The sequence below is a fragment of the Ooceraea biroi genome, chromosome 7 (assembly GCF_003672135.1).
Source record: "Ooceraea biroi isolate clonal line C1 chromosome 7, Obir_v5.4, whole genome shotgun sequence".
Lineage (NCBI taxonomy): Eukaryota > Metazoa > Arthropoda > Insecta > Hymenoptera > Formicidae > Ooceraea > Ooceraea biroi.
In genome coordinates, this window is record NC_039512.1 from 13651184 (window position 1) to 13673244 (window position 22061).

Genomic DNA, 22061 nt, shown 5'->3' on the forward strand with positions numbered 1-22061 from the left:
TTTTCTCTTTTGCACGGTGAGGGAACAAAAAAAAGTGGTCTGGAGTGCTCGTGCGCAGTTTATTAATAATATGAGCAGCACGCACTCGCCAGCCCTCGCCGTCCCTCACGGTGCTTTCAAAGGAATTGCACGGGACAATACTTTCTCGAAGTGATCACGAGTCTCGAGAAAAATAGGAAGGATGAATGGCATGTGGGATGCTAGGGCACCACCAAGTTATCGCCCTTTACGGGTGTTCAACAAAGGAGGGACGAACAACGAAATTGATCAGCGAACGAGAATGCGAGAACGGCCGCGCCGCGCCGCGAGAGCTGCCTGCCGGCTTTTGACGTTGGTGCAAGCCAAATTAATTTACGCCCTCGAAGCTCCGAGCGCGAGTCTTTTGATAAACCCCGTTACGCGCGTCTTTCAGCGTGTCGTTCCGCGTGTCACGTGTGATCGATCGAACACGGTCTAATTTTGCCAGCGAAAGGGATTTACCCGATTTCATCAAATTCATCGAATTTTGCTGCGACGCTGTGCTAGTTTGTAGCCGAGCACGTACTTGGAATACATTTCCTTATTGTAATCCGATTTGCAGCGCACACAAGACTTGTATTTGTTCGGAACCGGCGGATGCTGCAGACAGTTACGATCAGGGTTCCGTGACTGGAATAAAATCTCGTCGCGCGAACGCGTGAAATGACATTTTTTTAATGCGCACGAATGCAATTTCATGTAATTTTCAAAGTTATCGGAAGAAAGGACGAGGGAGTCCAATATTTTTGCTAGGCGCGCGCGGGATAATGCAATGAATTGGGAAATTTTTCTCCAACGAACGCGCGCCCTCGTAAATAAAGAAACTTCCGCTTGCGAATACATTGGATCTCGACGCTTCGTTTCCAGATGTAACATAACGGTGCCGACATGAATCTTAAAAGTGGGAAATATTTCGACGATTCTTTATGCTTGCACTGACGTAAGAAGCCATTCTCGGACTTGGTTTTTAGGTCGACGGGTGTTCGGTAGAGCCTGTAGTAAAGTTACGCGTACGATCCCAGGAGATACGAGAATGCGAGCCCGATTGGATCGCGGATGCGGTAGCCAATTTGCGAAATGAGAAAATGCGCGGCGGAAACGTTACCTTTGTGAAAGCACAAGCGCGCTTTATGGGCATTTTGCCAACAGCTGTGCTCTTGTCTGCTGAATTTATTGGTTCCCGATGGCTTTACGATCGTGGCAACACTAACGTTGATTATTAAAGTCGCTATTGACTTACCGGTAATGAAACTACCGCTTCGAGAATTTTATTACAAAAGCTAATAACAAAACTTTTATTTTAATAGACGCTAATAATGTACCCTGTGTATTTTAACAGAAAGTAATAATAACTTTTATTTTAACATAGTTAAACAGCTGCGCCCGTTTTAATCAATTCTGCTCGAGATGAAAAAAAAACCGTATCAGAGAAAATATAACTCCAGTTAATGAAATATATCCATTTAATATCATGTCTCTCAAAATATAATACTTAATCATTTTCTCCGTGAAATTAATATCGATATTTATTTGTCGTATGGATTAATTATTATTTTACAGACACTTATGAATAAGCAAATATGGAATTCAAAATTGTAGAACGCAAAAGCATTAATCGTGTGAAAAAAGCTTTGACTTTCGCCGCAAATACGCGCATTTAAGTCCAATCATTATTTAACCGTTACACAAACCGTGATCCCGTTGATTGTTTTTTAATTTACGATCATTTCCGCACAGTCGACCGATTCACGTTACGGCAGACGTTCATTTCAATTAAATTTTGTGGAAATCTCATTTTTTCAACTAATGAACATTGCGCGTAATAAAACTTTCCGTGCGTCTGCGGATCGACATTGTAACATCAATTATCTGTTTCATCTAATTTGTATATCTAAATTGTTTCGACTATGTCATCACGGCGAAATTTTTCAACCAAACTTTTCCAATATTATTTTTCTTGAATAAGTAAATCTGACCTCTGTGAAATGTAGGTTACCACAATATTTCATCGTAGAGGTCTATTCGTATCAGAAATGATATTGTATTATCGACTTTCTTGACTATTACCGCATGTGTCCTTGACTATTGCTATCAAATTCGCTTTATTTGCTTTTGCAAGATTCTAAAATAAACGATGGAGAATATAGAGATCACAAAAGTGTTATTTCAACATTGAGAAAATTTGAGTGAACGAGAGTACGTTAGAATTGTCGCTACATCATCTCCGATGCATCGTAAAAATTACGTAGATGACATTCATACCAAGTTTGCAAGATCACGTAAAGAGGTTCCTTGTTTCTTACATCCTCGCAATAAGGACAAATATGATATCGCAGAAAACAAACGCAGCTTCTTCGAGTTACATATTATGTTAAGTTCTTGCAATTTAGAAACAATTTATCGCGATAAATAACTAAATTACTTCATTGTAGCTACGTATTAAAAAAGAATAAACACAAATACACTTGTTTCGCATTTATATCCGCAAAATCCAATATGGAATATTAATAAAACATTTCCAATATGTATGTAAAATATTTGCTATAAAAGTTAGTTTCAGTAATAACTCTGCTTTCGAGGTATCCTCTATAACTTTAGTTGCAATAAAACGCATTATTTACGTGAACTTTTTTTACACATTTAACGATAATAAATAAATAAACTCGTGCATTCACACGTTAATGATAAGTATCATAGTTTCTATCTTGATAGTCGGATTTGATCAAATTTATTTGGATTTACTCCCAATTTACAGGAAGATGAAACGAATTTCCTCGCGCGTCGCCGAGAAAGATGCAAAATACGCAGCGGAGCAGGTGGAGCGACATGAGTCTAGCCGATGGACCAAGCTCCAAGTTCAACCTCGCTTCGCTCGTGTAATCTAATTACAATCGTGTACTCGCGTTCTCTCAATGGAGACGATGCAAGTGACGCGTAACAAATCTCCGCTCTAATCTACAAACGAGGCAACCTGTTACTTGGCACCGAACTCGCCAACTTATATCGAGTTGGCGGCTCGAGATCAACCGCGGAAACCGCCGAGCATCATCCGCCGTTCATCATCTATCGCCTTGTTAATCGGTATCTCACCAAGCAGCCCACATTTCGCAACGAATCGATCGTTACCGTATCGCGAACATTGGCAACCGCGACGCAAGGAACAACCGTGATCTGCCACCGTCAACCGGTTACTCGATTTATCATCAAGGTCGCTTCTCCATTAAAAGCACGTCGTTCGCGATCGTAGAGTCCATTTTTCCAAATCCATTTTTGAACGATAAAAATTGTCTATTGCAGAGCTGTAAAAAAAGCTGTTCATACTTTTTTAACTTGAGAATTCTTTTGATTCTCTAGCTTCATTGTTAGTAAAAAGAGATATATGTTCATAATTAAAAATGTAATACTTGATATTCTATTTTCTTTTTTCCTTATATATATATATATATATATATATATATAAAAAATTATAACACGCACATTTATGAAACAGATAACTGAGAAAATTATAAATATTTTTTAAGATTTTAGATGATTCATACAAATAAGAGCATCTCTTAATTGGGTTAGTTATTCATTTTTCCCAGGATTTTTCCCGACATGAAGTGACTTTCCATTAGTATAATCATCCTCGAATGTTTTATAGTGTTCTTTATCTGTTTTTTATTTACTTTTATTTAAATCAGTATAATCTTAAACTCTATTATTATTATTTAATGTTAATATTACTCAATATTTTTTTATAAACTACGAGAAGTTTACACTCGAATACTGATCACCAACTATACTGAAAAAAAACCATTATGTACATTCGCCACTTTCACGTAGATTATGCACAATTTGTCAAAGTATAATCATTGCTCTCCAAACGCATTATGATTTTTATAATTTTTTACGCGGTTTACAGTATATTAAAAAATCGATCGAGATTAAATGACGATTTAAGCTAGAGTACTTGATGCACCTGCAATATGAATACGTCACATATGCTTCCATTTTTTGAGCGTGTCTTCATCGCAACCTACACCACTCTAGCTGATACTTGATTAGAATCTTGATTCCTAACATCCCTAATATATTCAAATCTGAAATATTGCTTGCCAAGAGTGAGATGATCGCAGTGAGAGACCCTTTTCATAGTACATATTAGGAATACACACGTCCCTCCGCTCCGATTGATCGTGATCGATCGCTTTTAAAGACATTGCTACGACACCAACCTGTTACTTGTCGGCAGCGCGAGCTTCCAAGAGAGAGGTAGGAGCGTTCGACCCCTCGGGCTTCTTCTGGTTATTTTACACGAATACACGTGTCTCTCTCTCTCTCTCTCTCTCTCTCTCTTTCTCTCTCTCTCCGATTATTCTCTCTCGGCACGGGCAGCGTGCTCACTTTTTTCTCTGACACGACGCGGGGTGACAGGTTGCACGCGCCGGAAGATTTCAAGGGAGGGAGGGGGGAGAGAGGGTGGGAACCGACGTCTCGAGTGCGCGATTTGAACACGGGCTCCCTTGTTGATGAAAAAAAGGGGATGAATCACCACGACGACCCAACAGAACGACCGTATCGTCGGGCAGCCCGGCTTGCACTGCCCGGGTCTGCCGTTTCTCCCACCGAAGGACTGCCACCACTGCCTCACCCCCTCGTCTCCCTCTTGCTCCCAACCCCCTCTTATCAGTATGCCGCGACAACCCCCCGCAGCACCCGCGTTCTACAGCGAACGAGCGCGTCCTCCCCCGAAAAAGCTTACCTCTCAACCCCACCTGGCGCCGCTCACCTCTTTCGCACCCCTCGCGCTCTAAAGCCCCTAGACGAGCAGCTCAGGGCGCAAGCTCGCAACCCCTTACTCCCTTCGAGGATTTAGAGGCAAGAAGCCTTCGCCCCACGGCCGGCCGATGCAGGACGAAGGACAGGACTAAGAAACTGCGCCGGGGCGCGGGTGTCCGTCGTCGGCGCGTGTGTCGACCACGACTACTGCCTGCCCATCACACGTTCACAATCTTCGGGCAAGCTGCTTGTCACGTTGCACGAGTGATCTGAATCGGTGTATAGTGAATGAACGTAACGTTTGCCGGCAGGTTGAACGACAAAGAGTGCGCGAGAAGAATCGAACAACGTTGTAAAATTATATTTTTCGCTCTTGGTGGTTGCTGCTTTCTTTAATAAACTTAAATGTGTAACATATGTGTGTAACATATATGTGTGCATATAGTTGGACAGATAATTGCCACTTTTATAATAAATATAATAAGATAAGCGTATAATTTTATCATACAATTGTTAATTTTACACACACACTTTCCTCTTTTTTCTCTCTCTTTGTTTTCCTGAATTCCATTAATATTGCACATAAATAAAGTTCAACTTATCGAAGGAACGTATTCGCGACTGTTGCGCAATTCAAGCGGCTAACCGTACGCAGATGTTTGTTAAATAAATAAATAGAAGTTATAAATCTGCGTTATCGTATAATCCGGGGATCGAGGACGAAATGATACGTAAATCAAGTTGCAGTGAATGCACAAAGTGCCACGGCATGCATAAAGTAGGAGCAAATCGAAGTATATAATACGTGTATATCGCGAAATTTCGATAACATTGTGTCGGTTCGCTGAATTGTACGCAATATTATCGCCAGAGGTGGTTGCAAGTCTCGTATGTACACGAATAAACAAATGAGGCTCCGTAGCGGACATGTTTAATCGGAACAATGGGAATCGCGTTGCATCACTGAATCTTAACTTCATTCGTGATAAATTGCGACATGTCGCGCGCGTAGCGTTATATGATCCGAGACGGGAAAGCGTAATGCTCTTAAAACACAGCTCGTAAATACCTCTTCAAACGGTAATTCCGTCGAGATAAATCTGCCGCTTTGCGAAATGCTCGTATACGAAACTACATATTCCAGAGAAGAAAAATAATCGCCACGTTACTGAAAAATGTCGTGTCAGAACGATATCAGCAAATCGACATGCGAATGAGCCAAACTTCTATTTGGATTAATAAAAATCTAGTTGAACAATTAAACCTTAAATGAAAATTCTTTTAAAGTGTACAAAATAAAGGATGCGATCTGCTTGGATTCTTAAATCTTAATTTGCGAAGGGGCTGTTTATTTCTGGACATTTTAAAAATTATCAATGTATCTTTTGATTCCTACTAAGGCAAACTGCACTTTAACCCTAGCTTTCCACACTTTCAATTTTCTTCCTACACTGGTGTACAGGCTACCTCACGTCAAACATTTAGTTAAAAATATAAGAAAAAATCAATCAATTTTAAATCACTTTTTTTCCCATCGATACGCCACACATCAAGGACTATGCCTACGCATAGGAAAATTTGAAAAAGAAAGTAGTTTGTAAATATTCGCTTGTGAAAAAAGGTTACATTCAAAATTCGTGAATTACTTCATTTTACTGGGGGTTTCAGGCACCCCTGTGTGGGAAGCTAGGGTTAATTTAAATCTAGTCTAATTCGTCAGATTCTCTCTCTAGTCCAGGCGATGTGGGATAGAGGTAATAATACGATTCCGTACAATCTGCACGTGTTCCTTAAACTTTGTGACATCTCCATTATCCATGTGAAAACCGCGGAAGGGAAGGCTTCGTAGCAGATCCTGACGAGACGTCACGCGGACGTCACTACCTGATCGATTTCGCGCGCGTGGAGAGAAAGTTTCCTGGCGAAGGTTCAGATCGGGCTCGTGCCTCGTTCGCGTTCCTGCCCTTCCATTGTCCTGCCAACCCCTCCGCTCCTCGTACACGGTCGCGAGACTGTCCCAAGGGTGCGACGAGGATATCCCGCGGTGCGCAGGCGACGAACCGCGTTTCGGTTATAATACGTTGGGGTGTCAGAACAGAGTTCCAGCCACGACGATGAGGTGCGGGTGGCGAGAAGGTGAAGCGGGGGATGATGTCTACGGAAAGTTCCGTGGCGAAGAGGTCCAGGTAAGGTTGGAAAACCGACCCGTGATAGAAATAGACCTCCGAAGATGATGCTTGTTATCCGCCCGGAACGGATATAGTGTGCATCCTTACTGCTACTCTGCCATGTAAAGAAATGGTGATGTATGGCTTATATTTTATTATATTTTATTTAAATATATTTGCCAGTATGGTCGAATAATGAAGAATTTCTATTGATCTAATTTTTCTGGCGTAGCAAATAAATCTTTTATTGAGTTTATTTGTTATTCTATTTATTATTCTTTTTAATACTTTTCTCTTAACGTATCTTAAAAGTATAAAAGTATAAGCACGTTGAATAAATTATGATTTCAAGCTACGCGTGCGTTTATGACGAACATTGTGAGCATTTTTGTGACACAATTTGCTGTCGTAATATGAACGGAATACACGTTATTTTTATTAAATTTATTAAATGTATCACCCCATGCGAATTTTGTAGTAACCATCGCAATATTATTTGTAACCGCTGCAAACAATAACTTTCTACTTTTCATTTAATATTCAATAATAATAATAAAACATTTGTTTGATCTTTTGATTTCTAAAATGAAAAATATATACTGGAGTGAAATTTCACCCATCACACAACATTAACGCGATTTTCATTGATGACATCTTTTAAAGCTTAAAATTGTATCGAAAGTGCGTGGATGTATATAACATATTTGCAGATATTGGGAATACCTTCTTGTCTCAGCAGCGATATTTTAAGTACGTTATAAGTATATAAGCAACTTCCCGTCTCCTCCACACTTCGCCGTTTTCAATATATCAACTTCCTTAAACCGAGCTAAAGCTTGAAGCGCCGGGAAACGATAACGGCTTTACTTTTGCCTCTTGCAAATTTTATCGCGGAAAGAATTCTCGCCGGCTTTGCGGTGGTTAAATATCTACTTTTCCGGTAATTGGGGTGAAGTCGGAGAAATTGTGTTTTTAACAATTTACATCAGCCAGGGAGGAATGCCAGGCCACGTCTAAGAATCCCCTTTCATCTCTCGGTGCAATTCGCTGAAAAGAATCCGTGCGCTTTGGCTGTTGATTGTTCCTTGCATTCTGGCATCGTCGTTAAATTCTTATGATGCGAGAATGTCTTTGAGGCATTATATGAAATGAACGAGTATTATTCAAATTATGAGTTCACACCGGAGAATCTGAAACAGAAACGCAAATACGACTTACCTTACGAAATATAGTTTGCGCTTATCATCAGACGCGTGCAACTTGTTAATATTAAACACCCGTAAAGCACGGACTTATCTAGAAAAAGTTTACTTTACGGAACTTTAAGGGTATTTTCGTTTATTTATTAAAATTATCATCTCAATTTAAAGTTAAATGAAAACCCCGGTATAAAATAGCTGAAGGTAGGATACGCAAATAAGGATACTCGTTGATTTTTTAAAGGCGTTCCAATAAATAAGATAAATAAGACAAGGAAATAAATGTTCTCTTCATGGAACGGATATTTGAAGTGTGTTAAGTAAACATTTCCCATCTCTTCTGCATTTTAACTTGCGAGCACGGGAACACCGCTCGATTAACAGGGAGCATTAATCATTGTTCCCAGTATATAACGCGTCGCACTTTCTAGCGCCGGGAATTACAATGGACTCCTTCAAACAACGGTCGCAAATTAATCCCTTGTGCGCGGAACTTACACGGAACACGTAGGACAGTTTCGTATTCGGATATGCGGTGCTTTGAGAGCCTGCATCAAAGGCGGAAACACGCTCGAGCACAGTCGTGGGTGTTACAGTTGTGGGTGTGAACACCTCACTACGTACGATAATATACGCGAGTAGCAGTGATGTTTAATAAATAATCTATTAGAAAAATGTAAAAAAGCAAACAAATGCAGAAAAATCAATTTTCATACAAAATGTCTAAAGGTGCCCGAGTATCTTCATCACATCAATTAAGATTTTTTTATCATCACTCACATAAGGATTAACGATGCTTGCCGTAGAACGATGATTCCGAACACACTTTCTCATTTGAAGTAATCGACGATCGGTTGATGTAATCCGATTACATTTCATTCACGCAACATCTCGTTAATTAGAGAGAAGTGCGATCGCCTCCCCGCGCGTTTCATTTCTACCCGGTCGACTTATGGCAGAAAGAATTTCCCGGCGCGCGGGAAACTTTTTCCATTAATCCAATGGCACACAACTCCATCGGTCAAGAGCAAGCACGATTTAATTCATCATTTTAATGGAAACCTCGATAGACGAACTTTCAAGGCTGTGCATTAACAAGGAAAATCGAGTTAAATCCCTGGAAAGTTTTCGTTCTTAGCAGCGATTACAGTCATCGTGCGTTACATCATTCTTTGCGACAAAAGTAATAAAACGGCCGGTCGACGCTGAAAAAAAGAATTTTACCCAACACGGCAAAATTAATGCGAGCTTATCTTCACGTAAATGTGAAAATAATATACAACTGTTATTATAAAATAATTCATGCGTCATAATCTTAATGCATTCGATGGTAATGTGCATAAAAAATGTGTGAGATGCGGAGAAGTGTACATGGGCGGCTTTCAAAAATTTCATTGAAAATTCGACCTTGCTGTATTTTTTTAATTTCTAATCAACCAGGCGCGAAATGTGTGCATGAGGCAATGAATTTTCAGAAATAACGCATTTGCAGGCGAATCCGGAAAGGGTATAATTATTATACTTTATTGCTACACGAATTAATTACTCTCGTTGATTTTACACGAGCGTAATGTCGCCGCCGACGCGCATTTTCAGCGAATATTCAAACAGAATTTTGCAGTCTAATAATATTCCAACTATCTCCGCTCAACTATCTCGCTTCCATTGTCTCATAATTATATTAATTCGCAAACGTTATCCTGTAACGTCATTTAGTATCGCTGTGTAAACTGTAAATTCGACGGCACGCCCCCAAAATAACGCATGGGGTAGCTATTCATTTTCCCCTAATAGTTTTTGATTTTTGGATATAAAAACTCGCCGCGTACGGAAACATTTTTGTGCACGTTGCACAATACGATAGATTTTTCCGTGCAGCCCGACCGACATTTTTTTCCTCTTCTTCTAACAATGTCCCGCCAAATCCATTTTGCAGGCCTGAGCGAGCGGAATTACGTAAACGGAATTTTTTTACGCGCGACTGACGATATTACGGGAAGGAGAGATCCCGGGGATGGCGCATCATATAAATAAAACACGGCGACGAGAGCCGCCGGCAGCCGCCTTGCGCTGGTAATCAGGCAATTTCGATGGCGCGGCAAATGTCGCGGAGATAATGGAGACGCGCGTGCTCTCGCACACGAGGGTGTACCAGGAGTGATTCAATTTCCCATAGCCGGCGTCGCAAGACTCGCAAGTGGAAAAAGGAATATCGGGGCCGCCTGCATCTTGCTCGCGCGATGCAACGCCGTCATTACGGATGCGAGCATCCTGCAGCCATCGTACGCCCGGATCCTGCGCGATAATCCGCGGCCGGATTATCGCGGAAATTGAAGCAACTACGTGATTACACGGAGGCAGGCGCCTTCCCCGCTCTCTGTTAGGTGCTAATAGCATCGTTTGCTAACTGTCTGCGTCGCGTCATCCCGCCTCTCTCGAGCCGCGGGAACACGTCGACGGCGACGCCTCACTCTCCCGCATCTGCCGCTCGGGAGATGAGAAATTAAGAGAACGGAAAGGTAGCGCACCGAGTGATGAAGAAATCCTACGCCCGCGACAGCGTCTACCGCGTTTCATGTTGGAGTATCATTAAATTAACACGCGCCACGCCGACGCTTTTCCCGCGACGGGAACATTTGAATCGACTATTTTAGAAATCTCCAGTTACAGAAAATGTTATTATAATAATTGTGAGAAATAGTAATTATTTGTGACTTGAGAAGTTTTGATCGAGTTATGCTATGGGTGTTTTTTGAAATTAAAATTTTTATCTTCTACCAAAGATTTTCTTAGAAATAATGTATAAAATTATTGATTACTTTAATAAATTTATTTTTAAATGTAAGAATTTTTAATATAGCTTTATATTAATATATAACCTGCTATATGTGTATCTTTAGTTAAACTGTTTTATTTTAGATTTGTAATGCTTATGTTTCTCTTTGAGAATTAAAAATAGTACCCAGTAAGCAAAAAATCATTAATGCAACGTTGATACATTGATATTTGACAACATGTAACATTTTCAAATATGTAGCTCTTAATGTTGTATACAACATCATAGTGAATAAACTTTGAGTCACATCTAAAGATTTCAGTAATGTTAGAAAAGAAGTAATATATCGTTGCAAATAATAATGTGCTTATATTTTCTTAACATTATATAGTAACGTTTTTATAATATTATAAAGTAATGATATATAAACATATTATGAAATATATGTTATCATTTTATCAACGTTAAGACAATATTGATTTTAACATCTATGCAACATTATTATTAATATTTTATTTCTATTATAAGCAATATTTTTCAACAATTTTCGGGAAAAAAACATTTCAGAAACCATCAGAAAAATATTTATCAATTCTATATATCAGTGCCTCAAAGATAGGCAGAGTTAAGTCATATTTTTGTAAAAAACTAGATTTTTATATTTTATGAATTACTCTCTAAATTTCGTGTAGTGGAATCTCACTCTTTTGGAATGAGATATCACTTCAAGCAATAATGATTTCAAAAGAAAAGAAGAAGAAAAGAGTGCTGGATCGGTTTTCTGGATGGTATTTATAAGGTGATAACGCAAATGTTTCTTGCGAGAACGTCATGCCTGGCCTGGCCATCTATCGGTCGCTTGGTGAATATTTATAAATAGCGTTTTAGAAGCATTCATGAAGCATTATGTAAAAACATTAAAATATCTATAAAATCAATGTTTTAAAACGTTTATTTGATGTTTCTCGTTTACTGAAAAGCAACATTAAAAAATATTTATACTAATATTTCTAAAATATTTTTATATATCTACAAATATTATATTACTAAATAATATTTTAAAAACATTTGTAAAATATTATGTGGAAACATTTATAATTTGAACATAAAATCAACGTTTCAAACCGTTAGTTTAATATTTCTTGCTTACTGGGTATTTTATATCATAATAAAATATAAAGATGATTATACAAAACTAATCAAATAATTGCTGCAACTAAACACAAGTTGAGAATAATTGCGTCTCTAAATGGAGCTTGTAGCAATATCATGCATGTAGCCATAGCTTCGAAAACATTTATACGATGTAACCGCCAACGTCCATCAGTTGTTTCAACTGGCGTGCGCGAGTTTACATTGCAAACACTACCTTGCACTGATCACCTTGACCTCCCTGCATTTGCCTTGGCAAAGTTATGCGCAAACTCATACCTATCTTCTTTTCTAGCCTCCCTGTTCATCCAGTTTTTTCTCTTTCCTTTCACTTTTCGCATTTTTTTCCTCTTTAATCTCCGAGATTACGCGTTGTTTCCACACTCGATAATAAATAACGAGAGAAAAACATATTTGTTGTCTATCAATTTTATAATATGTTGCTACTTCTCCATCAGCAATTTCTTTTTCTGAGCTGTAGAATAAATAATAGGTAATAAATAAAATATTATGATATAAAATATTGTATATAGAAAATATGCTAAAATAATACGAGAAAGAGAGAGATAGAGAGAGATATGCCTATACAGTTTTTCATACAATTATTTTCTAAATTCAAGAATTAATGGACAATTAATAAAGTTTAAAATATTAAAAGTCAAATTTTTTAAAGATTTTTTGTTCCTTCTCTCCAGGTCATTTAACTTCTTAATACTTTTGCCTCACTATCACTATTTTTCCATGACAGAAGGTATCAGGAAATCAAAACTAGTTATTTTTGCGTTTCTCGAACGAATGTTAAATTTTAATGTTGCGATTGAGTTGACGCGAAGATAATGGCTTGATATCGAAGACAAGTTAAGAATAACTTTGATGTTAATAACTCAAGCACGAAAACTTTTATACGCGGAGGAGCCAGTAGCTGCGTGCTTGACTCCCGGTGTTTTATTTGTATTCGTTCTTGTGCAGGAAAAGTCGAGAGACTTTCGGGCGTGTATTCGAGATCGATTTGACGTAAGCAACATATATTCATGCATGTTCTTATATACAGAAAAATATAGAAAAGTGAGACCAATGTTGATGACAAAATGATAAAAAATTAATGTTCATTAATAACTAAGATAAATAAATAAGATCTTAAAATATTAACTATAATGGTAATATATACATAAAGTATGTTGTGTACTTTATTCTATTTCTTGGAATTTCTTGGAATTTTAAGTTTTAATTCAATCCCCATACAGCACAGAAGCTTGCACCAACATTGCAGCAACGTTACAACGTTGCAAATTGCAATGCAACAGTACAAAGACATTGCAGAGATATATATCCGCAAAATACCAGCACACTTGTAGCAACATGACATTAGTATTTCGGAAACATTGCAAAATCAAAATTTGTAATTAATTAATAATATTAATAATTCATTTTATTAAAACATTGGAGTCTTCCTATCCTAACGAGATTCGTCCAAATCTATTCGACCAATAATGTGTGATGACCAGAATCTGAGCTCGGTAATATGCGCATGCGGTGTTTGTCTCTTTCGACTATCTAAAGAACATGGTGGTTGTACGACGCGAGCATCATTCTAAAAGAAAGTAGTTACGTAAAAGAAAAAGGTAAGTACTTTTTATAATATTATGTCTAATTATAGCACTTGTGTGCTGTTAAAATCTTGTATCTATTAATTATAATAGAGAATCACTCTATTTGCCTATCTCACGGTTTATATCACTATAACCTCAAAATTATGGAAATTCATTAGAAAACTGCATATTAATAGAATTGTAATATTTTTAATAACTTTTTCTGTTATAGAAGCTGTTCGTGAAATACACAATCATGCCACTGATGCAGAAATTGCTGAATGCATTTCCAAGTGGCTTGCTCAAGCTCCGGTTAGGATTGAGAGATCAAAGTATGTCATTTTACATATAATTCTATACATACTTGCAGTATGTATATTTTTATGTAATTTTATGCTAATATATGAATTTTAATTCCTATTTTATTTTTACAGGCAACATACAAACAAAAACGAAGAAGATTCAATTATTTAATTAAAGGAAAAATATTTTAACATAACTAAAGGAAAAATAATATCTCAAGAAGAGGATTTTTAAGTTTTTTTTTTATAAAGAACAGTTACTTTTTTTATAACAAAAATAGAGAAAATGTTTATTTCATTTTTTATTACTATTGTTATATTACATATAATTGTCTATTTATGTTAATAAATAAAAATATTGAAGTTATATAAATAAAAATATTTAAAGTATATAATAATGAATAATTATAATTATTGCAAATTCATTACATTGCAATATTATTATGACGTTTCGTTGCAACGTTCCGAAAAGCGGACATTTTCACATTCCTGCAATCCCATAGCAATGCTGCAGAAACATTTCGCAGTGAATTTGCAATGTTGCTACGTTGCGGTGGAAGATTCCTGCAATATATATGCAATCTTTGCGTGCTGTATGGGTCTATCTTTAACCCTAGCTTCCCACACAGGGGTGCCTGAAACCCCAAGTAAAATAAAGTAATTCACGATTTTTGAATGTAACCTTTTTTCACAAGCGAATATTTTACAAATTACTTTCTTTTTCAAATTTTCCTATGCATAGGCATATTTCTTGATGTGTAGCGTATCGATGGAAAAAAAAGTGACTTAAAATCAGTTGATTTTTTCTTATATTTTTAACTAAATATTCGACGTGAGGTAGCCTATACCCCAGTGTGGAAAGCCCGTGAAAATTGAAAATGTGGGAAGCTAGGGTTAAGATGAAAACTCTAATATTACGTTATTTATATAATTACATCAGTTAAGATGGACAATTTCTATATATTTATATATTAAAATTTTCCTCTTATTTTCTTTATTTTATTTAAATAAAATTCATATTTTTTACATACTCTTTAAAATTCTCTCTTTCTATCTCTTTTTTTTTCTTTTAACATTTTATCGTTATCATGATAAAGACAACAGTTGTATAAAACTTTAGTGTGACACATTGCTACATTCTTGATCTTTTAATGGAATATGTATTCGATATCTCACTATATTAAGCGCGATATCATATTGCCGGAGTAAGATTACAGTTTGATGGTTACCAACGATAAACTGAAGCATGCGTAGTTGATGTGTACGTGCCTCAAGGGTCTCACTTAGATTTTATGCTAGGATGGAGCCATATTATTCAAAAATAAGCTTATATTCGTGCGGTTTATATATTTCTGAGAACCAACATGTGTCAATAATGATTAAATAATTCTTATTAATACAATTAATATAATTATACTTGGCGTAATTATCATATATCTAATAATAAGTCGTTTTTTAATTCTATTTCCAATAATTTCAATTAATGAAGTTTTTCATAATTGCACACCTCGGAAGATAATAATCTTTTTCTTTTATTACACAAAAATTAATCAGAATATTCTGATTAAACTTCGCGAGGAAATAGAGCATCTCTTCTGATGGAGCTAGCAATTATGATCGAGTTTACGTTCATCGAAGAGTTGTCATAAAATATAAATCTCGATCGCGCGATTTGTTAAGTCGATAGCGTTTCCTTCATGATTCCGTTCGTTAGGTGTGCACGTGCAATTTCGTGACACGGGAGCGTTTCGTCATCGTTTCCTCGTCGAAACCCATGTCACACGATATCACGCATTATCATAGATATTGGCTAAGGGCTTTAGCTTCGAGGCTTCGGTACGTTAACGGTCCTCATAAATAAAAAATATCGTCCCGCGTCATGAGATCCGCCGTTAGAACAGCGTCTCTCCACCGAGAGTATCCTGCCATGCTGCCACACGAGGCTGAAAAGCCTCGTTTCTCATTCTTCCCGTCCCGTCTTTCGAAATACGCGAATCCACTTTACGCTCGATACGCCATGCTGCCATTTACGTTCTCCATAGCGTCGCTATTCCGATATCACCGCTGCAGTGTCGAAGAAGCCATTTCTCCCATGTCGACGTTGCTTCCACGCAATTTGCTTTTTAAGTGCACACTGATACGATGAGTCTCAAAGAGAAATCTATATAAATTTCCCCTTTTTAACGAATTCTATCGTTGCTTCGCGTGATTAGCGAAGTAACATAAGAATTGCGCGCAACTTTTCAAAACTAATCAAGTACTCCAGAAATTTTTAAATTTATTATTTTAAAAATATGTTATATATTCCTGATATATACGAAAAATTTTACTAAAATATATTAATTACGACATTACGACAATGTATATAAGTGTGTACAAACGTTAAAAATAAAATGCTATAATCTTTGTTGGAAAACTCTATTTTTCTATTAGTCTATAAATCATAACATTTTCTAGTACATTATACAAATCTCTTTGACGTTCTTTTATTCGTCAATAGTGCGAAATTCAATTTTTGCTATTGTGAAATCGCGGACTATAAGAGCGCCACTACCATAAAGGATAAAATTGGACCGTCTTCCCGGCTGCTAGGAATAATTCCGTTAAAAATTCTCTGGAGGAACGAATTTCTTGACGCTCCCCGCGGAGCTCGTGTCTCTAAAAATCGAATCAAATAATAATCAACGGAGAATGTAAAAATTCGATAAAAATTTAGAAACTTGTTCTTTTTCTCTTCCGTAAAGGCGATGGTATCCGAAGCGTGGGTTACCACTTCCGACGAACTTTCGCAATTCGATTTCGCACGCCGTGCGAACTTCATCGTGAATCATTTCGCGACCCGGTCTCTTTGCGTGGGTGATACCAGCCTAGTAATAATGGAAATTCGTTATGCTTCGGCCAACAATATTCCATATACTCTGATGGGATATCGCGAGTTTCGCATTATTCCCCTAGAGATAATATAAATGTGTATTGCATGCGTAATTGAAGAATTTTACTGTATTATTTGTGTGGGAGACGATAATAATTGCGATACAATTAATTTCCCGTTTAAACATTTAGTTAATTATATGCATTACTGACCAATTACTTATTGAGTTAATGACGCAATCTACATTTTCATATGTTTCGTTTATTAGAAAGGACCGCATTTATTTTACGTATTTATTTTATGTACCACACAACCATTTTCAATTAATATCTTTAATGAATTTATAATTTATATAAGTTTTATACTATACACATTATAGTACAGCTAGAGTATAATACAGTCAACAACATAAGCTTTAAATGAAAGAAAAAAAAATTTAGATAATAAAATAAAATTTTGATATTGTTTTTCAAGCTTTTGTATATAAGAATATTTTTCTAAAAAGATATGCTATAACTTCGATTCTAGTATTATAGTTTAATATTAATTTACTGAGGTTTAAAAAAACGATGAAATATAAAATTTAAAAAAGTATAAAAGATTATTATTATATTTATATTTGTTAGCAGTAAACAAATTAAGTAAAATGGAAGAAAACGGTCGCACTATGCAAGTCGCTCTACGTAAGTACGTAGCAACGTGTTCTCCTGATACTCGTTCATTTATTCTCGAGAATTTTCGTCGATTCAGCTGAACCCGCAGCTCTGCTTGTGAATTCTGCTTAGCTGTAGATTGCATTACCGATTAATATAGACGTAATAATAAATATTTTGTGCATATTTGTTGCGTTACGTGTACTCTAAATATTGTAACTTTAAAATCACAATAAAAAACTTTTATATAATAAAATTTATTTGCAAGAAATTATATTTACAGTTTTACTTAAATACTCTTGAGAATTAAAAATGTATTCTTTGTAATATTAGCTTCTTTAAAAAAAATATAAGTAGATAAATTGCATCTTACATCTTCATTTATTTAACAGAGGAAATCGGAATTAGTGATCAAACCGAGTGCACGATCGCGTTATTTTCACGTTATTGATGGGCTTTACCGGCTTTACCGGTTATAGTCGGCGATTCTGGCTCGGAGATTCAATCTTTATCCGCAATTGACCCGCTCGTGAAATAAAGGATAATCAAGGAATATAGAGATCGAGTAAAAATACGTTGGCAATCAATTTCTGAAACTGTATGCGAGCGTCGTAACAAGAATTTTAAACGATTACGTGAAATGATGCAACATATAAAGACGACATAAGTGTATAAACAATATGTATTGTGTGCTCATTGCGATATGAAAATTACGTTTGGATAATTCGGATACGTTAATGATAGGTTTAGTAACAACGTACGTAGGAAACCGATATAGAACTTGTTATAATCGGAGCGTTGTCTGGAAACGTTGAGCATTCTGGAAACGTTAATAGATGGATATGTACGCTTTTGCTGTAAATCCGTAAATCGATACATTATTATGACCTCACGGCATGTATACATGTATATGTATGTGTACGAGAATAGACGAGATAAAATTCGCATTCAAAGATAATCTGCAGATTAGTTGCAAAGCATAATTGAGTTATAATCGTTACAAGGTTACTGTATATTCTTACGAAAATATAAGAGTCACGCAATCTATATATTTATTTCTGTATATATGTATTAATGTGTGATTTCAACATGTTTATCTTCGTTTTAATATCTTTAAAATAATTACAATATTAAAATAGTAAAATATTAATATATTATATAATAAATTAAAATATTAAAATATTATCAAGTAAGCACGCTTTCCATCACAGTTTACCTATTGACTATATTTGGGCACGCTTATTTTTCTCAGATAATTTTTATTTCCCTCAAATGCGATATAAAACTACTTAAAGATGAAGAATAAGACTCGATTAATTTTTATTATAATTATATATTCTGAGATTCAGGGTTGGGTAGTAACTAGTTAAACAGTTAAAAGTTAAGTTAAAAAGAAAAAGTTATTAACTTTTAACTTAACTTAGTTAATTTTAAACATATTAACTTTTAACTTTAACTAGTTAATTTTTAAGGCATTAACGTTAACATATTAACTTTTTTTTATACAAGTTAAAAATCATTCATCGATATTAAAAATCGTAAAAATTGTTGGCAGCGCTATTAATAAGAGCCGAGCGGCGGAGCTGTGAGCCGCGTCTTAAAACTAGCAACACTGAATAGAGCGCTTACGAATCTCAATCTTTAGTTTATAATAGACAATAATCATCTTCTATGTTTATCGTATATGTTTATTATTTTTATCGAATCCAAATTAAACCGCCAGGATAATTGAAATACACAAAATGTTCAATTCGGCGACCAGTCTGACAACTTTATTAATTTATACACACAACGTTTCGGCCGCGATTCCGACCCTTATCAAGTGTTGTTGAATTTTATGCGATTGGTTTGTTTTTGTGTTTGTAGAAAATGACTATCGCGTAAAATTCAACAACACTTGATAAAGGTCGGAATCGTGGCCGAACCGTTGTGTGTATAAATTAATAAAGTTGCCAGACTGGTCGCCGAATTGAACATTTTGTGTATTTTATTATTTTTCGCGAAGCCTATTTTATGAGGTCAGTCATCATCTAAATTAAAAATTTATAATTGAAATATTAATTACGTAAAGAAATATAATAGTTTTGCATAATTAACTTTTAACTTTAATAAGTTAATTTAATTTTTTAACTTAACTTTAAATAAGTTAATTTTTGTTTAAGTAACTTTTAAAGTTAACTTAGTTAATTTTTGAGTCATTAACTTTAAACTTAACTTAGTTAAAAAAAAATAAAGTTACCCAATCCTGCTGAGATTGAAGATGAAACATAACAAGTCTTATATCTTTAAACTCTGTAGAGATATAATGTGCATTTGCATGGTATCCTAAATATCTCTGCAATAATAATATAATTTTAAAACTGTTTGATTGAACCGAATTCTCGAAAAATAAGAAAATCGATAGATGCCACGTCGTAAAAATATTGTCGGAGAGACATGAAACGCAAGACCTTACAGATGTTATGCGCATGTTGCTCTCGACGACGCTCTCAAGCGGCAACAAAATTTGAATATGTCTCGATAGGATTTAAGAGCTACATAAGATGCGGAAGTGACGCATTTGTATGTTTCAGTGTCGGGGTGCCGCACGAGCGTGGACGTAACTTTTCCGAGGAAATCACAAATCAGTCAGAAGCCACCAGGAAGCAGTATAAACTAAAGCCGGCGTGCTCATAAATCTCCCAAAATGGAGAATTCGTGCTGTTTTCGCGCGCGTTCACCGCTTGGAGCACCGGATGTGGATTGCAAGGGCTTAACGTGTGTCCAAGCATTGATTCCTACCACGAGTAACAAAGACAAGTTGCAGTTCCGTAACGAGCGTAACTAAGCGCACGAAATACGCCGGTTATTGGGAAATTAGAATTCACTTATCTTTTATAGGATTATTTTTCATTTACATGTAGCTTGCCCCATTATTACACGAAAAATTAATTTCTGTCGTAGAAAATTTAATTTTTCTTTGATATTTTATTTTAGTCTGCTGTTGTATATTTTCCACTAATAAGTAAAGTTCTGATATCATTGAAAATATTATAATATAATAAAAATAAGAAAACATAAAAAGGTCCTTATAAAAATGATTTCAATAATTATATGGAGATGTTTGTAATTAATTGTGTTTAATGCTCCATTATAAAATATTATGGATAATGCTTTAATCAATTCAGGAAATTTAATCCTGCATATAATACTAAACTAAACTAATTAGGATTACGTGTTCCAGTTGCTGTTTCTCATTACTTACTACTAGATATATGGAATTAGAATGAAATTAGACGTGTAAATTAAACACGTTTATACAGATTGCGATATCTCGATTTATTATGAAATATATTGCCAACAAAAGTTTACACACACGCGCGCGCACGCGCGAGCACATGTGTGTGTACAACATTGGTCGTTGCAAAAGCTTAGCAATCCAATTGAAAATTTATCCGAGCCGCCTAATCCACTTTGCAAACGGACTATCAATTGTATGTCGAATTTCAGTGCCATCGCTCGCAATCTATCGAATTCCACGCGTGCACATCGTTATTAACGTACCGAATGAGAGCACAACGTGTACGGCTGTCAGACTCCTCTTGAAAAGGAGCAGTCGATCGATAGCCGAGGAGCATTACGACGTCTGCTAACTGCCAGCGAATAGACTACTTTCTACAATACCCCATTATATTACAAGGAAATAGATTTTCTCTAAACATTGTAATTCTATTCAAGTGTCTATATGGAGAAATCAGTACGTTTTATATGCAGATATTTATGCTAAATTGTTTTTTCAAAAAGCAAGAAGATACGTTACTTTTATCGCGAGCTTTTCAAATTATAATCGACGACACAATGAAAGAATTAATAAAAATCTGAAGCATTAACATGATTGCGCCGAAAAAGCATATGCTAAATTGTAATAAATATATTTTTAATATATCTTATTTTCGAATTACATTTTATATTCGAAATTAGAGGTATCGATAATTCTCCCAGTGCACACGAGATCGACTCGTACCAACGGTGACCAACGTTTGAAGTTGCTTCATGTTACATCACATGTTACCATAAATTTTTATGTAACAATTAAACTGACGAAACAGCCCATGTACAATTCGAACATCCACATAATTTGTGATACATTTTTTTTAATTTTTACATAAATACAAAATACACAAAAGAAAGAATTTATATTGCTATATAACCCAGACAGCGCAAAAGTATCCTTTAGACATCCAAAAAACAGACTGACTCTTCGATAGCCACCCTTCTGTCGCCACCAAATTCATACTACTCGAATCTTATTCTTGTCGGAATTACATCAAAGTAATGCGTCGCGAGTCATCCAACACCATACACATGCCGCGAATACATTTCTTAATTCGATATCTATAAATCTTTATCCTAAATCGTGAAGAATATATCTGTCATCTGTTTTCTCTTATAATACACGTCTTTTATTTGCACTTTTTTTTATCCGGATAAGCACAGTATTTTTTAGATATAAATTACATTAAGCACCTAAAACATTTCAAATTGACTTTTCTTGTATTGAAGGTAATAGAAAACATTCAGATCTTCCAGTA

At 35.9% G+C, this 22061-nt stretch overlaps 1 long non-coding RNA gene across 1 annotated transcript; it reads left to right on the plus strand.

The window, feature by feature from the left end:
• Nucleotides 1-4769: 4769 nt before the first annotated feature.
• LOC105281979 lies at nucleotides 4770-21651 on the plus strand. Its single transcript, XR_894405.3, has 2 exons — nucleotides 4770-6965; nucleotides 20064-21651. It is a non-coding gene; the product is annotated as an uncharacterized LOC105281979 (long non-coding RNA).
• Nucleotides 21652-22061: the final 410 nt, after the last annotated feature.